This window comes from Phocoena sinus, chromosome 8 (assembly GCF_008692025.1).
Source record: "Phocoena sinus isolate mPhoSin1 chromosome 8, mPhoSin1.pri, whole genome shotgun sequence".
NCBI lineage: Eukaryota > Metazoa > Chordata > Mammalia > Artiodactyla > Phocoenidae > Phocoena > Phocoena sinus.
In genome coordinates, this window is record NC_045770.1 from 88,661,590 (window position 1) to 88,679,128 (window position 17,539).

The 17,539-nt window shown below is 38.7% G+C and overlaps 1 pseudogene; it reads left to right on the plus strand.

The window, feature by feature from the left end:
• The window catches only part of LOC116758370, a 51,923-nt pseudogene extending 35,576 nt beyond the window's left edge, over positions 1-16,347 (plus strand).
• Positions 16,348-17,539: the final 1,192 nt, after the last annotated feature.

The following is a 17,539-nucleotide window of genomic DNA, read 5'->3' on the forward strand; positions in this document are numbered from 1 at the left end:
AGAGATAAGACGAGAGTGAGAGAGTGAAAGAGAGATTCTCCTGTAGGCTCAGTAGCTGAGACTGTCATATGGATAGGACTCTGGGCATCGAGGTGAGAGTAACATGGGAGAAGAGACCAAGAAGTTTGAATGACGTCAGCCATATAGTGCATTACCATGTCAGAATAGTTTAGAGTGAAGGCTCCTGTGACTAGTCTCCTAAAATCCTTCAATGTACATCCGATAAAAGACCCAACATTTGGATCTCTGACTCAGCAATCACCAGAGGACTATAGCCAGCATTAACCAAGAAAAAGGACTTTGCTAATTTCTTTCTCATCCTTTCTCTCCTCTCCCTTACCTCACAAAGTCTGTGGAGTGGAGAGGAACCATGCCAAAATCCTTCTTTCCCCTTGCTGGTTCCCAAACATTTGGTCAATTTTGAACAGGGGTAGGGAGAAAATGCTTGAATTGTGTGAGAGGTGGGTTTTGATTTAGATTATACTAGATATTTTTATCCTGAAAATGACACTCTTCTAAAACCTAGAAGTTATCAGAAAAGCAATCTATCTGTTAAAAATATCCAGGGAGAGGGGATGGAGATCTCACAGAGGATATCTGAAGGCCCTGGTGGTAGGAAAACAAAATTATTTTCTGACTGTATCCTACCAAGTTTAGGGTGTTTATTAAACCTGTTAGACATCCTTATTTACTTTTATTAAATGTTTTGCCACATAGCATTCAATTGTGTCCAATTTTCTTCTCCACTGGAGCTATGTTCTATTGTTAGCCTGCTATGCTGAAAATTCATTATTTTAATACAGCCATATAAGAGCTATTATTTGAAGGAAAATACATGAACTTTTAGAGTGTTTTATTCATTAGGTGAAACAAATCCTCTAAAAAGCCCTCCACAAAAGCACTGAAGAATTACATTAAGAAATAATTAAATTTGCTGATGACACCAAGTTTTAATCCATTCCCTCACCCTGGCTGGTGCAAAGTTTGTCATTTCACTGGAATTATACTGCTGTGCACCACCAGATGTTACAAGCATACCTTTGGGTAGTTTTATTACGCATAAAAGCTTGTGTAGAAAGGGGTTATGTTAACAAAGACTGTTTCATGACAAAGATCCAAAAAATGTCATTTACTACTGTTTACTGCTCTTGTATATGAGCAGTGCTAAAGAAATATAGCCATTTGTTAGCTGATATATCTGACTCTTCACTGATTCAAGGAAACCCAGTTATTTAACACTGTGGTGTTCTATATTCTTCAAGTTTTAATTTTATTTATTTTATTTATTTATTTTTTTTGTGGTACGCGGGCCTCTCACTGCCGTGGCCTCTCCAGTTGCGGAGCACGGGCTCCAGATGCGCAGGCTCAGTGGCCATGGCCCACGGGCCCAGACGCTCCGCGGCATGCGGGATCCTCCCGGACCGGGGCATGAACCCGCGTCCCCTGCATTGGCAGGCGGACTCCCAACCACTGTGCCACCAGGGAAGCCCTAGGTTTAATTTTTTAAATGTAAAAAGTTACATAGAATTTATTTCAGTAGTAAACATTACCCTTCAGGGCCATGAATTCTGTGTGCACTTAAATATTCCAAGGTGAGATTTTTATCACTACCATTAAAAAAATTAACATAAAATTTTAACTTATGAGGTATTAGGATGATTATGAATATAAAGATGATGTTGACCTGCTCACAGTGCTTTAACTGATACTTTTATGAGCCCTTTATTGGTTAAAATTTCACTTGTGTATATTATCTCACTTTATCCTCATGACAATTTGATCTATAACTAGTTGGTCATAGATACCATAAACTTGAGATTTGACATTCAGAGAGGTTAGATAAATTTCTAAGACCATGTAAGTTAGAACCAGAAAACAGTAGAGCCATTTCTAATTCTAAATCTCATGAGCTCCTAAAACTGAATCCCACGCTCACTCCCTTTCACCATCACAAATATACCTGCCCTTAAGGAACTTGGTCTAAACAAGGGACATTAAGCAAGAACACATTTATCCTCAAGGCCAGCTACTAACTAAAGGTTACTGAGATCTGTACAAAGAGAATATCTGGGTAACTACTGGTGATTCCTGGTAGTAGGGATGAGGAAAAGCTTAGTAGCATTTAAAATAAGCCTTGGGCTTCCCTGGTGGCGCAGTGGTCGAGAGTCCGCCTGCCGATGCAGGGGACACGGGTTCGTGCCCCGTCTGGGAGGATCCCACATGCCGCAGAGTGACTGGGCCTGTGAGCCATGGCCGCTGGGCCTGCGCGTCCGGAGCCTGCGCTCCGCAACTGGAGAGGCCACGACAGTGAGAGGCCCGTGTACTGCAAATAATAAAAACAAAAATAATAAAAAAATAAAATAAAATAAGCCTTGAAGGATATTTTAATTCCTTAAAAGTGGAGGATCAACTACTAACATTTTCCTGCCATAGAATAGTAGGTGGAGGCTGAGCAACCCTGTTTTCCAAATTGAGGATAAAAAATGAGAGCCATGGAGTGCTTACGTAGCTGGAATTTGCAGGGCATACATTGTAAAAGAGAGAGCTGTACAGAGGGAACGCTTCAGAAGTCTGTGTGGTCATTCATTGTGGATCCTTGGCCAAGAGCTGGGCTGCACATGTGCAAGGTGAGATTCCCTGAGGCCCAGCAGAGATTCCCTGCTGTGAGGCTGAAAGCTGAATGATACCAGAAGTTGTGCAGTGCTGGGACTGTAGGTTGTGTAGTTCTGAGAGACACTGGCCTTCCAGTCCAACCATAATGGAAAGACCGTGCTGAGCACCTTGTGTATACAATGTTAAGTCCTAGAAAGGTCACACCACAGTGGTGAGGATGCCTTACTACAGTGAGGAACTTCTCTAAGGCCAAGTTCTGAATGGCAATAAATCTACCCTAACAAAGGATATAACTAAGCCTGGAAGGACCAAAAAGACCTGTCAGCAATTTAACTGCCTGCTAAAAGTCAAAATACTTTTTAAAAGGTGGCATAAGTTAGGCTCCCTTCAATATATGACACAATGTGAAGATTACGTTTTTTAAAAATTCATGGATAGCCCAAAATTATGAAAACATGATCCACTTCCAATTTTTTTTAAAAAAGGTGATAAACACAAATGTTGGTATTAGCATACAAAGTTTAAAAGCAGTTATTATTAATACGTTTTAAAACAAAGGAAAAAATTGGTGATAAAGAGTAAACAAATGGCAAATCTCAGAATAGTCACAGAAGCTATATAAAGAACCAAATAGAAATTCTAGAATTGCAAAATACAATATCTGAAAATAAATTACAGAATAAACTTATTAGAACCAGAGTCAGGAAATGAAAGGGACATTAGACTTGAGACATTCAATGGAAATTATTCAGTCTGAAGAATACAGGGGAAAATGTTGGAAAAATGAACTAACAAAACATTAACTCAGTGACTTGTAGTTAATCTCAAACAATGTAACCTAATGTAATTTAAGTCCCAGTAGGAGATGAGAGAGGGGATGTTCAATGAGAATATTTGAAACGTAATTGCCAAAACTTTCCTAAATTCATAAGAAACATCAATTTATATACCAAGAATTGTTGATTTCCAATCTCAAGAAGGTTAAATATAAAAAAAAAACACATGACATGGTACACCATACCTAAGTATGCTGAAAACTGAAAATAAAGAGAATATCTTAAAATCAGGCAGAGAAAAAGAAACATTAGATATAGAACAACAAAATTATGAAGGATTGATGACTTCTCATTGGAAACAAGGCAGGCAAAGGAAAATGGATCAACATATTTAAAGTTCTGGATGTAAAACAGTGCTGAATGGTCAATCTAAAATTCTGAAAGTAATGACAATATCCCTCAAAAAGACAGAAAAAAAGGTATTTCAGATAATGACAGCTGAGAAAAACTGTCAGCAGCACACCTGAATTTCAGGAAATGAGGAACTTTTGAGATTGAAGAGAAATTACAGCAGATGGAAACTTAGATCTTCCATAAGGAATGAAAAACAGAGGAAATGGCAAATATGTAGATAAATATAAAATACATTTTTTCTTTTAATTTTTCTAAAGATGATTAAAACAAAACGTATAACATTATATTGCCAGATTTCATAAGCAGATGTAAAATATATGAAAACAATAACACTAAGGATGGGAATTTCACTACTGTTTTGACATTTTACTTGTAATTTTATAATACTGAACCTAGGTAAACTTGGGTAAGATGCATATCATTACCCCTAGGAAAACTAATAAAATTATAATTTAAAGAAATACAGCTAAAAAGTCTATAAAGAGGATAGAATAATAAAACGTATTTGATCAACTCCAAAGCTGTCAGGAAAGGAGAAGAAGAAAGCCAAAAGCAGATAGTATCACTAAAGGACACATTGCAAATAACTGAATTAAACCAACCTATACAATTAATGATATTAAATATAAATGTACTAAACATTGTAATTAAAAAGCAGAGATGGTCAGACTGATTTAAAAGACCCAACTATTTTGTGGTATCAAGAGCAAGCACTTTACATACAAAGATAGAAGTAGGCTGAATGTAAAAGGATGGAACTACACACTAGGAAAACACTAAGCATAAGAAATATGGCATGGTTATATTAATAACAGACAAAGTTGACTTAAAATAAAAAAGATAAATAGGAACCACTCAGAATCATAAAATAACTAATTCATCAAGAAGATATATAAATCCTAAATGTCTACGAATCTAATAACAGAACTATAAGACACATTAAGAAAACAAAACTAGATAGAAAAATAGACAAATGCACATTCATAGTTGCATAGTTAACACCCTATTTTCAGTAATGGGTAGACAACTGAGACAAAAGTATCAATAGCGATATATAGATACAGAAGTAGTGATGGGATATATAGTAACATACAAGAACTGAACATGCAATTACATAACTTGATTACATTTAATTTATAAAACATTAAACCTAATAATCGTAAAATGCATGCTCTTTTCAAGTGTACATGCAGTGTATACCAAGATGGACCATATACTGGGCCATAACATGAATTAAAATATAGTGCAGAGGTATCTGGTCTGCCTGGATAATTCCATGCACACCACATTAGTCCACTATATAAAGATATCAGGTTGATCAGACTGAATAAGCAAAAAGTGGCAAGTGTGCTGGATGTCTTGGTAAGGCATGTACAATCTTTAGGAAAGAAGATAAACTCTATGAAGATTCAAGAGCTTACCACATCAGTGAATTTTTCTAAATGCCCAGTGGTATGGTGCATGCTAGGATATCTCTCCAAAGGGGCACCTTTTACCTGCCTACAAAGTAGGGTCTAAATTCACAAGTAAGCAAAATGACGTGGCCAGTTGACATTAACTAGTTTCTTCATTGGTCACCTCGGTGCTGGGATAGTGGGCACACGGGAGGAGGAGCCATGATGGCAAGAATGGATGCTATACATAGGCTCAGTAACATGGGTTCCAAGGCTGAGGTGGCTACTGCTGCTGCCATATGTCCAACTGCCGTCGACCAAAACCTACACTGGGTTCCCAATACAGCACCAACTTTTAAGGGATGGTCATTTAATTGCTTCAGAAAGGACAGCAATTCACCTTGAATGGAATCAACAATCTGGGATTGAGTTTTTCTTTCCTCCTTACAGGGTTTTAGCCAGTACCATTCCCAAGGATTTACTGTTTGGTTCACATATGGGATTACACGTAAAACTGCATTATACTAAGGGATACATTTTATAGCTACTTTAGTTATCTATGGTGGCATAAAAATGCACCCAAATTTAGTGGCTTAAAAAAATAAACACGTATTTATTACACAGTTTTTTTTGGGTCAGGAGTCTGGGAGTTGCTTAGCTAGATGGTTATAGTAGCTAAGGTTGTACTCAACATGTCATCTGAGGCTTTAGTCATCTGAAAGATTAATTGCATGTGGAGATCTATTTCCATGATGTCTCACTCACGTACCTGGTCAGTAAGCACTGGTTTTTGTAGGGATCTCAATTCCTTGTGACATGGAACCTGTATAACGTTGTCTGGACTTCTTTGGATGCTGATAAGTGCTTCTGCCTGAGCAAATGATCTATTAGGGAGCAAGGTGGAAGGAGCATGTTAGTGGAATAGCTCTGGAAGTCACATAGTATCATTTCCACAATATCCTATTGGTTATATTGGTTAACTCCATTCAGTGTGAGAGAAGACTATAGAAGAGGATGAATACATGGAAGTAAAACTCAACAGGTACCATCTTGGAGGTTGGCCTTCATAAGAACCAGTAATGGTGAGGCAGTGGGTACATGACTCTACTTTTCTTTGGGGGGGGAGGGCGGAGAATTTTAATACATTTTCCAAATTAAATGAAAGGACAAGACCATACTGTAGATACAAACTTAAGACAATTTTATGATTCTAAGACAATTTAGAATCATAAAATGTGAGGTGGACTAGTGAAATTCCATGTTTGGATTAGGAAAATTTTACAGTAATAATGTAGGTGCTTCCTTTTCTAAAACTAAAAAAAAGAAAAGCTATTGCATAAATTAAAGCATGTGGTCAAGGGATTCACTGGTCATCACTTACAATACTCCACAGAAGTACAGATTCACACTGATAGAGTGATGGAATGGTCTTCTGAAGGCAAAGATGAGGTTCCCACTTTGAGATGTTATGCTACAAGAATGATGCTCCATCCAACCAGGATGCAATGGCCTTATATGATGCTGTTTCCCAAACAAGTAGAATACCTGGGTTCAGTAGTCAAAGTATAGTAGTAGTAGCCCTACTTGTCATCATTCTCAGTGACCTGTTCGGGGAATCTGTACTTCATGTTTCCATGAATTTAGCCTCTATGGGTCCAGACTCTCTTTGTTACAATGACTTTTTCCTCTGAATTGCTCTGGTCAAAAAATCAATTCACTCTATGTATGGTTCTATTTCTAGTCTCTCAACTCCAATCAGTTGACCATGTGTTTATCCTTCCACCAATACCATTATATCCTGATAACTGTGGCTTATAGAGTAAAACTTGAAATCAAGTAGTGTAAGTTGTAACTTTTTCTTCCCAAAGAAAAAAAGGCTATTCTAGATCCTATGCATTTTTATGCACATTTTTAGAATCAACTTGTCATTTTCATGAGAAATCTATTTGGATTTTACTAGAATTGCACTGAATCTATGGATGAACTTGGAGAAAACGGACATCCAACTTAGCTTGGGTTCTGTGTGATATGGGTTCTGACACACTGATATTTACACCTATGAGATTTATTGGTGAGTCCTCTTGAGAACAATTCTTCAGGGGCAGAGATGCAGGTCTGGGCAACAGAATAGGTTGACCCATGATACATCTCCTACAGAGGCCACAGTCAATTGCTTTGAGCTCTGGAATGGGACCATATATTCAGAATTTGCTTGTGATAGTCACCACATCATACTAAGTCCCCATTGTTGCCAAACAGACACTGATGAAGTCGTCAGAAAAAATAAATACAAAAGAAAATATAAAACAAATTAAAGGTAATACTGAGCAGATATTTGTAACTACAAATATTTTTAAAATCCTAGCTTTCACATTGGTAAGACAATAAGCTAGCTGTGAAGGAATAAGCATTATTTAACCAGGTTTGTGAAGCATATCTTTCTCAAGCCTCTATTTCTTCTGTTTTTTTTTTTTCAGACATCAATTCTCCTTTTAGTAATTTAAGAATTGACTAGAAAAATTAAGCTTGCAGCTGTTTATAAGAACTTGCATCTTGATTTTCAATGTAAAAAACTTAGGTCATTTTATTTTCTCAAATTCCAAGAGAATAAAACATATTGTTACTGTTCCAAACTGGATTACAATGTGTCAAGTTCAAAGGTTTAGAAGGAATTTATTGAGGAGGTGATCACATAGTGTGTTTTATGACTTGCTACAAATTCTGTGGTCACAACATATTAGGGTAAAGTGCTTACTGAGCATTATTAAAAGTTTGATATTGTCACTTTGCCCATTGTTATAGAATCTGGTAGATAGAATGGTAATTCCCCAGAGAGCGATCTATCCCAAGGACTGCATCACTGCTGATTTATTTCCATTTAAGATGGTGTTGGTTGCACCCAGGGCCTGCTTATTTTCAATTATTGCTGTTGGAGGGAGACATCTTCTCTGCTCCCTGTAACTGGAAAATAACCTGTCACTTGGCATATCCCATTCTTAAATTCTCAGATATCATATCCTTCATGAAGCTGCCACTTTATCTCTTTTCCTCCAGTCCTTTTCTCTTCTGAATTCCAATATATTTATTTGTAGATGACTTTATTCCCTACAAACTGATTGCAGCCATCATATGCTAGGAATGTTGTTTTCTAATTAGTATCCTCCACAGTGTCTAGGAAAATACCATACATGAGACATTTAGTGACTCAATGAATTAATCTTATCCAAGGTAGGTAAACAGAGATAATATATAAAAAAAAGAAAAAGAAATGTAAATTGGTTTATTAGAGTACAGTTTTTTTCTATCCAAACAATATGTCAAAAATATTTGGGGTTAATATTTTTAAATTGAATTAAGGTATTAAAGTTGATTATAAATTTGTGAAACAGGTGGCAGAGAATTTTGGTTACTAAAGACTGCAGAAGGAGAAATTCGTATTTTATGTAATAACAAATCCAGTATGTATTTCAATTACCAAAACAGCATACAATGTGTATTTATCACAATATGTTCAGATGTACTCTAATCAAATGAAGTAAATCGCTCAGTTAAAATATTTTCAGATATCTGAAATGCAATGCTAGCCAATATTTTACAGGCAAAGATCTGTCTATAGCCATTTTGTTAAATGCCTAAGAACTGTTAGGTCTTCTCCAATTAGAAGACTTTTTCTGGAAGGCCAGACCTCTAGCAGTAGCTGTGCCCTCCACATTTGCAGCTTGGGGACCCTGACCCTCCTTCTTAGCCTCAGGTCTCACTGAATTCTGGAAACTATTCTGTCCACTCGCCCCTTCAGTCCTCAGCATAAAACTAATACAGGTTAGTCTCCTTTCAAAAAGTTCATTTCTAATGGAAAGCCGGGTCTCCTTCTGCCACCTACTTAAGCATCTGTAACCTGCTCCTACACTAACCTGTCTACAGTGGCTCTTCAATCAGAGATCATTGTCAACCTACTCAGATGTTAAATGAAGCCATGAATTTTTCCTTGTCCACTTGGATGTTATTAGCCCTGCTCCTCTTTCATGAAACTATCTCCTTCCCTATTTCCCATGAATTTGTTCATCTTCATTCTACCCTTTTCACCGATACCTGCATACACATCACATTCTCTTGTTACTTTCTCCCCTCCCACTGCATAGTTCTGGCTATATCCAAAGTCACATTTTCAATACTATTTCAGCTTGAGTTATAACCTCATGGGAATGACTTCTAAATACTTACCATTACTAACTTTTAAACTTTGCCTTGCACTTTTGTCTGGTTGCTGGCTATCTATTTTTGATGCCATAAAAATCACTTCACCTACATCCTTAAGGCAAAATGATCTCACTGCAGCATCTCACAGCATAACACAAACTTCAGCCCTTTTCTGACTGCCTAAGTTTAACACAGTTTTGTGCAGATGTTGAAAAATTAAAGACCATGGGTCAAATCCAGGCTGCCACCTGTTTGTATACAGCACGTAAGCAAACAATTTGTTAGACTTCAAACAGTTGAAAAAACTGAGGGGAGAATAATATTTCATGATGTAAAAATTTTATGAAATTAAAATTGTCTATAAACAGCACTTTATTGGAATACAGCCATGCTTATTTGTCTATATGTTGTCTATAGCTCCTTCTGTCCTATAATGACAGTAGTTGCAACAGACACAATATGGGTTGCAAAGCTTATTTACATCTGGCCCTTTTGAGAAAAAGTAAGCAGACTCCTGGTTTAATGCATGAAGCCTTAGTTTAAGAGTGGACGGACAGAGCTACATATAAATCTTAGATAATCTTTTCACTAAATGAAATCTCAGAGAAAGTTACTTAGCACTAATGAGCCTTTGTTTTCTTATCTGTAAATCAGAAGTCACTTCCTTCTATAAGGCTTATTTCATCTCAAGCCTGAGACTATTACCATAGACTTTTAATTATTTTCTCAGTTTCTTCTTCCTAATAGGTGTGGTGAAGCAATGGCAGACAAAATATATTTTAATATGGTATCATCTCAGAAATATTTCATAATACCTCTGTTGTTCAAGCCTGCTTCAGATTCAAGTGAAACAATCTAACCTTGAATTAATTTAACCAAGTAAACATATTAAACAATTGTATTTAATTTTAGAATTTGCTTTTTTCTTTTTATACACATAGTACATATAAGCATATATGGTATATAATATCTATATAAAGTGTATCACACATATGGTGTTATAAAAATGGCTCCTTTAAAGTGATGTTGGAAAAACTGCCTTACCATCTTATAGTACTTACAAAAATAGAATCCAGTTTTATTTAAAGGCCTAAGTGCGAAAGTTACAACTCCCTGACAATAGAAAAATGTAGGAAAACCTCTATGACCTCCAGCCTCGTAATTTATGAAACAATTTTATTCTAACTCTCTACAACATCAGGTCATTGGCAACACAGAAGCCCCTTTTTGTTCCCTCCAACAGTTTTTAGGGCACGGTAATTTTGTTTTCCTTGAAGTTGTTTTAAGATGCAACACTTTTTATGACAAGCCATAAGTACCCAATTATCTAAGATGAAGATTATATTTTAATTAATCCTCTATTTAAAAAAAACTTTGCACTCCCTTAAACTTCAAAGTATCTTTTGTTTTATTTTGTTAGTTTTTCTATATTCCTCATCCCCTTGACTATCTGTGCTGGGCTACACCCTGCAGGCCTGCAAGCCCTGTAGCTGCCCAGCCTCGAGACAGAAAAAAGAGCAGAGAGACAGCGACAGAGACATCAACAGCTTATTGGACACGCGATATTACACATCCAAACCCAAGGTCCTGGAGCGACAGCTCACCGTGGGCAGCAGAGGACAGACAGGACACAGTAGCAATCTTTGCTACTTGGGGGAGAAGGAGGCTATCATTTATAGGGGGAATTGATTTCAGGTTGGCTCATCAGTTACCAGGGAAACAAGCAGCTGGGCCAAGCAGGTAGGTGGTTACTAATTAAGCCCCATAATTAAGAGGAGTCATGTGAGTGAAGCAGACACTGGTTGAGCAGGGAATGTACAGAGAGTAAGAGAACAACCATCTCAAGTGGCATATATATTGATATCTCTCTATACACGCTGATCTCTCTAAATTATATATATGCACATAGTATACATAAATATGCCTATAAGTAATAGATGCATATATTGGACACATATTATGGATTCCTTATAGTAGCAAGAAGCAATCAATTAGATTTATAATTCACAACATGGATAGATCCTAAAACAACATTTTTTGAATTAAAAAAAGACACCTCTCTCTCTCTCTCTCTTTCTATATATATATATATATATATATACATATATATATATATACACACACACATATCACTCAGTATATACGAGTTGATAACTTGATAACTCACTCTCTTGGTCCTCAAAGTCTACAGTCAAATAAGGGGAAATGGGAGTAAAAAACCAAAGCAAAATTAATGTATGTGTGTATATCTATCATATACAGTATATATGAGGATAGCAATAGGTTCATATTCGTAGGTACTAGGGATCACAACCAAAAGGAAGTTTTAAGTACTTTGTAAAAGAGCTACAGATCATAAGACAAACTTCTGCCATGATGTTATGGTAGAAATTAACATAAATATGGAGCTTACATAGTTCACATCGAGTACCTAACTTGTATAGCTTAAGGTTAGTGCTAAGTGTTCCCCTATCATTTTATCAGTATAAATTCTAACAAGGACTATGGTGTGCATGCATTCAAAGGATACAGAATTATTCTTTGGAAAATTTGGCTAAGGTAATGAGATTTCAGGAAAAAAAATTTAACCTTTAAATTGACTTAGGTATTTATTTATAGGTTACTTAGGTTTTCTTTTTATTACTGAGCTTACCTTTTTCCCTTTAATTTCATTTTAAGAAATGACCACTCTGCCCCTCCCCCAAGGCTATTTCCACCTGTGCCCGTTTTAATTAAATCTATTATTGACTCAACTTGCACTTGTGTTATATAATTTCTCTTGTGTAATTGGAAATTGTTTTATTCAATAATTATCAAAGGGATGATTCAGAGATGCTGGCTTTACTGAAATGTGTGTGGAGGAATGTTTCATGTAAAGCAGAGCAATCTTTTTATTTCAGGCTCCTTTCATTATATTAAGTTCCAGGAGCTGTTATTTAAATGAAGTTGAAAGAGAACCTATTTACTGGCTGGCAATCATAGACTGAGCATTTGGAGTTCTTGTGGTTTGATCTCACTGTGTATTATTTGAATAGAATGCATCAAGTGAAATATGGGGAAGTGCAAGATAAATAATTGGCAAACTTAAAGGTAAAATACAAAGATGCTGTCTGCATATTTTGCCTTTGCATCATGGTCCTGATACATTACAAATGTATTCAAGCATGTGTTCAAAGTATTCAGTAGTTTACAAATAATTTAGTGAGTCAGAATTAAAGCAATGTTCCCCTCCAAAGTACTCTTGCTGACTTCATAAGGGAAAATTTCAGTGTTAATAAATATAAAACTTTTAATAATAAAGTGTTGTTTCCACTATATATCTTTGGATTATGTGCATTTTCTTGATGAATGTAACCAATACTTTTCTGTGCATTATGAAGCGAAGAGTTGGGGTGGGTAATAGTATTAAAATCCCTTTACGTTTTACAAAGTTCTATTATATACATTTACCAATAATCTTATGTGGGTGTCTGGGCAGGTATTATTACTCTTCTGACTCCAGTTAAAACTGCTTGCATACATTACACTGCCATTCTTTTGCTTTTTGAAAATATAACCAAATAAATTTGCAATTATTGGAGTTATCAAACAGTCTGTAAATATAGGCCCATGTGAACCTCTAGTTTGTGATTAAATATATTTCAAAGGGAAAACTGAACAAACTATGTCACTTGGCAGCCAAATCTATTTATTGAAAAAATGGGTTATACAGAATGCTCAGGTGAACATTTCTGATATTAACACTGTTGCTGATTATACAAGGTCTATCTGAGAAGGAAAATAACTCTTGTCATATTCTAAGATGCTGGGTGGGAAGATCAGTTGTCATATAGGCGTTCCCACAAAGAAACTTCCTGGATAAAGAATATGAAAGGAAAGAGAAGAGATATTATGTTAGTGGGTTCTTTAAAGTTAGTATATAAGAGCTGGAATACATTCTCCTTCAGAAATCAAACTAAAGTTTTCCAAGAGAGTGTGGCAAGAACGCCACTTTCTTAGGGCATTTAAAGAGGTCAAAGAGGCAAGATGATATTGATAGAGATGGGGAGGGGTGAGAGACAGTGGACTTGTGTCTGGGGACATCTTATGGAGTAGGCGCTTTCGAGTCAGGTTGACCTAGGTTTAAATCCTGGACCCATTACTTTTCAGTGATATGAATATAATAGCAAGATCAAACCAAACATAAAATTCCAAGTGACAGGCCAGAGCAATATGAAGTTTGCAAAGGAAATATTTGAAAACAAGTGCATGATTCTAGAAAGCCCCCCAAGGACATAAAAACATTGAAAGAAAGGCCTGAGAGAGGATATGTGAGGGTTCCATCTTTGGAGAGAGTTATACGTGTGCTGTGACTCCCACCCCAAAGCAGAGGGACGAGGGTGCCTGTGGCCAACCTCAGTTCTAATGAGAAGGGCTTCCATGGGATCCCGTGTAGAGCCCGGTGTTTTCTATAATTGTAGGGGCGTAACACAGTGAACTCTTTTCAGGAATATAAAGGGTATAGCTCTCATATCAGCTTGAGCCAACAAGGTGGGGACAGGAAGGAGAGAGGGGGCAAAAGGAGAAAGTGGGGGTGGGGAGAGATAGCCACTTGTACGTTGAGCCACAGAAACACTTAGTGATGCCAGAACAAGGAGGTGGAAATGGTTCACCAGTACCAGGTGTCTGTGATTTGAACAAAGAGCCAGTCTGAAGTTGTAAACAAGCAGGACCCTGCGGGGCCTTCCCCGAACAGACTCCCCACCCCCATGGCCTCTGCCCGCCTCTTCTTTGTAGAAAAACTTTAGCCTCCTAGGCCTTCCCGAAGTTCCAAAGAATGAATTTAATAAGAGAAGTGATAAAATGCAGAAACAAAGGAAAACAGTCAAGGAAGGCAAAATAATAAGTTTAGTCATAAAACAAAATCAAGGACCTTTAGTTCCTTCTCAAAGACTATAGATAATATTCTGAGCCACATGCTTTGAGCCGCTTTGCTGATACTGAAATCCCCACCAGGTGAAAGAAGTTACCTGTACGCTGCCCACAAGCAGGTAGATCTCAGACCGGTTGGAACCAGCAGGTTGACAATGTTGACTCCCAGTTACCTCATCACCAACCAATCAAAAGAATGTCCAGGAGCTGATCACACACCCCACAACCCCCAACCCCTCCCTCACCCCATCTTTAAGAACCTTTCCCTGAAGGCCATCAGGGAATTTGGGCCTTTTAAGCACTAGCTGCCTGGACTCTTTGCTTGATGCCCTGCAATAAACACTGCAACTTTCTTTCCTCACAACCTGGTGTCAGTACATTGGCTTTACTCTGGGCAGGTGAGCAGAACCGAGTTTAGTTCAGTAACAAAGCCATTTTAAACACTGATCAAAAGAACACTTAAAAAAACAAAAAACAAAAAACACCTGGAGGGGTGATGGAACCCACCCCCTGCCCCCAGCTGTGTAGAGCAGAATGGGGATGGGTGGATCCTGAATAAACCACAAAGGTGATCAGAGATGAAAACATGTGCTCTGAGCATTTGTCAAGGTGAACGGATTTCAAGCCTCCCCACAGCAATGTCTAATTTAACAAGAACTATATTTTACTCTTATCTGTTCTCCCCAACATAGCCCATCTTGTACCTCTGTCGGAAACCAGAAACCTCAGTTTTCTCGTATTTTGAAAGCCCTATGTGTATATAGCACAGTGGATTACCGGTTACTCTTCACAGTGGTGCAGGAGGTGAGCAGAGCGTGCTGGAAGAGGCAGACACTGGCAACTTCGTGGAAGAGACTGCGGGAGACGGCACTCAAGGCGGTCGCTGGAGCCTAAGAGCACGCGCATGCGCCTGGGGGCACGCAGCTCAGCTATCGCGAGGCTCACGCTGCGCAGCCGCACTCTTCCGTGTTTAGCCGAGCTGCGGAGAGGCGGCAACCTGCAGCTGCTCCGGCTGTTTGCACGGTCTCGTGGAGCTGCTCACAGCCACCGCCTGCCTGCGGGGACGAAAGACAAACTCTTTGCAGGATTCTGTGGTACTGGCTGGGTCCTGCCGAGTCACATATTTACTGGTCTTGAGCAAAATGGAGACCAGTATTTACATTAAGCTGATGCACCTCCCTGGAGGCCCCACCTTGATCTTCCAGACGAACACGTACAAGCTGGTGGATGCTGTGGTTTCCTCGCTGTACCCGTGTGCTTGAGTGGCAGTTTGCCCATCCTTCCCTTCTGGTACTGAGCAGCCTTGGCCCCCATGATGTGCACGTGAAGCTCATGGCCACCGTGTACCAGAACCTGTTTTTCCATCTGTGTGCGCAAGGCGAATGTGAAGGCCGTCAAGCGCCAGATTCTCATCAACTACGGTCCCTACTCCCAGGAGCTGGAATCCCGCTATCATAGCATGAAAGTTGTGGGAACATGTTGCGGAATGATGAAGCTTCTCAGGAGATGAGCTCCCTGCAGGACATGGGTGAGTTCTGGCCATAGGCTTGCGCCTTTGAGGCAGAGCTGGATTGCGCGCACAGTGTTACCGAGCTGCCCCAGGCGGCTGCCCGGCGCTACCAGTACTGGGCCTCGCATAACCTGCAGCTCATCAGGACCCAGGAGGGTGTTGGGGAGGGGAACATGTTGCGTACAGTTTCCTGCACAAGACTTTCGGGGAACTGCAGGCCACCCTCGTAGCCAAGAAGGAGAAGCTGCAGCTCAAGGCCCAGAGGGAGGACAGGCAGGCCCAGAACTTCCAGAACAAGTAGGAGCAGTGAGAGACCCGTTAGAAGAAAATCCTGGGGACATGAAGAGGGCACGGGCAGAGGCTAGTGGAGACTGTAATGCTGAGGACCCCGGGGGAACCCCTAGAAGCAGAGGGAGCCAGCCAGCAGGAGGGGGGGCAAGGTGAAACCCAGTATTCCCGTCAGGTGGTGGGCAAGGAGCCTGACACCAGTCCCGAAGGTGCACAGACAGCCCTCCAGGCCCTCAGGCTGTAAGTAACCATGAAGGAGGGCAAACTGAGGCAGGGGCCTATATGGTGACTGGAGACTTCCAAAGACCACTACTAAGAGCATTTTTACACTTCTGTGAGTTTTTTAAATTGGTGTCTTTTTGTCTCAGTTTGGTGGTGATGTACTTTCCAGTGGGAGGTAAAATGACAGATATATAGGCAAAGTTAACTTTTCTACAAACTCTAATCCCACGGCTCCAAAAGTTTGATTAGATTCAAAATCATTTCAGCAGAACCTTATTATAAACTTAGACGTTGTTCGGTTGGCTGTTGTCTCCCATTCGCCTCTTTAAACAAGGTTCTTAAGGATGGGTGGAGGACAGTGGGAAGAGAAAGGTGGAAAGGATGCCATGGCCAGGTGGAAACACAAATATAACCCATTTGGGGGCATACAGAGGTCAGTCCTGGGTCCTAATGGCCCACTCTTTTCCCAGTAAATTCTCCTGGGACAAATAAAAAAGGCAACTTCCTAGGAGATTCTAACCATGGAATAACACTATGGGTATTTAAGTTATCAACCCTCACTAAATGGCTCCTGAAGGCAACTGGATTGAAAAAGTTTTAAATCCTGTAGCCAAAACGAGGATCTATGTCAAACAGCAGCTTGTTTCTCATTCCCATAGCATTTCATGGCATTGAGTTTTTGGATCATATGTAGTGTTTTATGGAAGGGTTTTATTGTTGTTACAAAGTAAATATGAAATATAATAGAAAACTCAGGTTGCAGACAGTTAAACTGTGTAATAAGGGAATTTATAGGGAAGGAGATAAATAGCTATGGGAAGACTGGGTCTGTAAAACATTTCTAGGACGCCATGATTGTTAGTAGGGATAAATTCCTTTTCTCTTAAGAGAGTAGTATTGTGTGTAGAGGTCTTAAAATATCTGTGAGGCTCCCTAAGGGAGAGAGATTATATTAAGTTTAATGGTGAAACAGAAATAGAAAAATAGTAGTAAATCAGTAAAGAATTTAGATAGAAAGGTATTGAATTTATTTTCCATTTAATTTTCATGCACGTACTTGTGTGATCTGTAAACATGTTATCCATTTGAAATGGAAAGTGCCTTTTTTTTGTTTTGTTTTGATTTTTTTTAATGAGCATTAAGAGATGTGAGGATTTTGATGTAGTCAATTACAATTAGGAAATTGATTGTGATGCTCTGTGTTTTAGCTGATG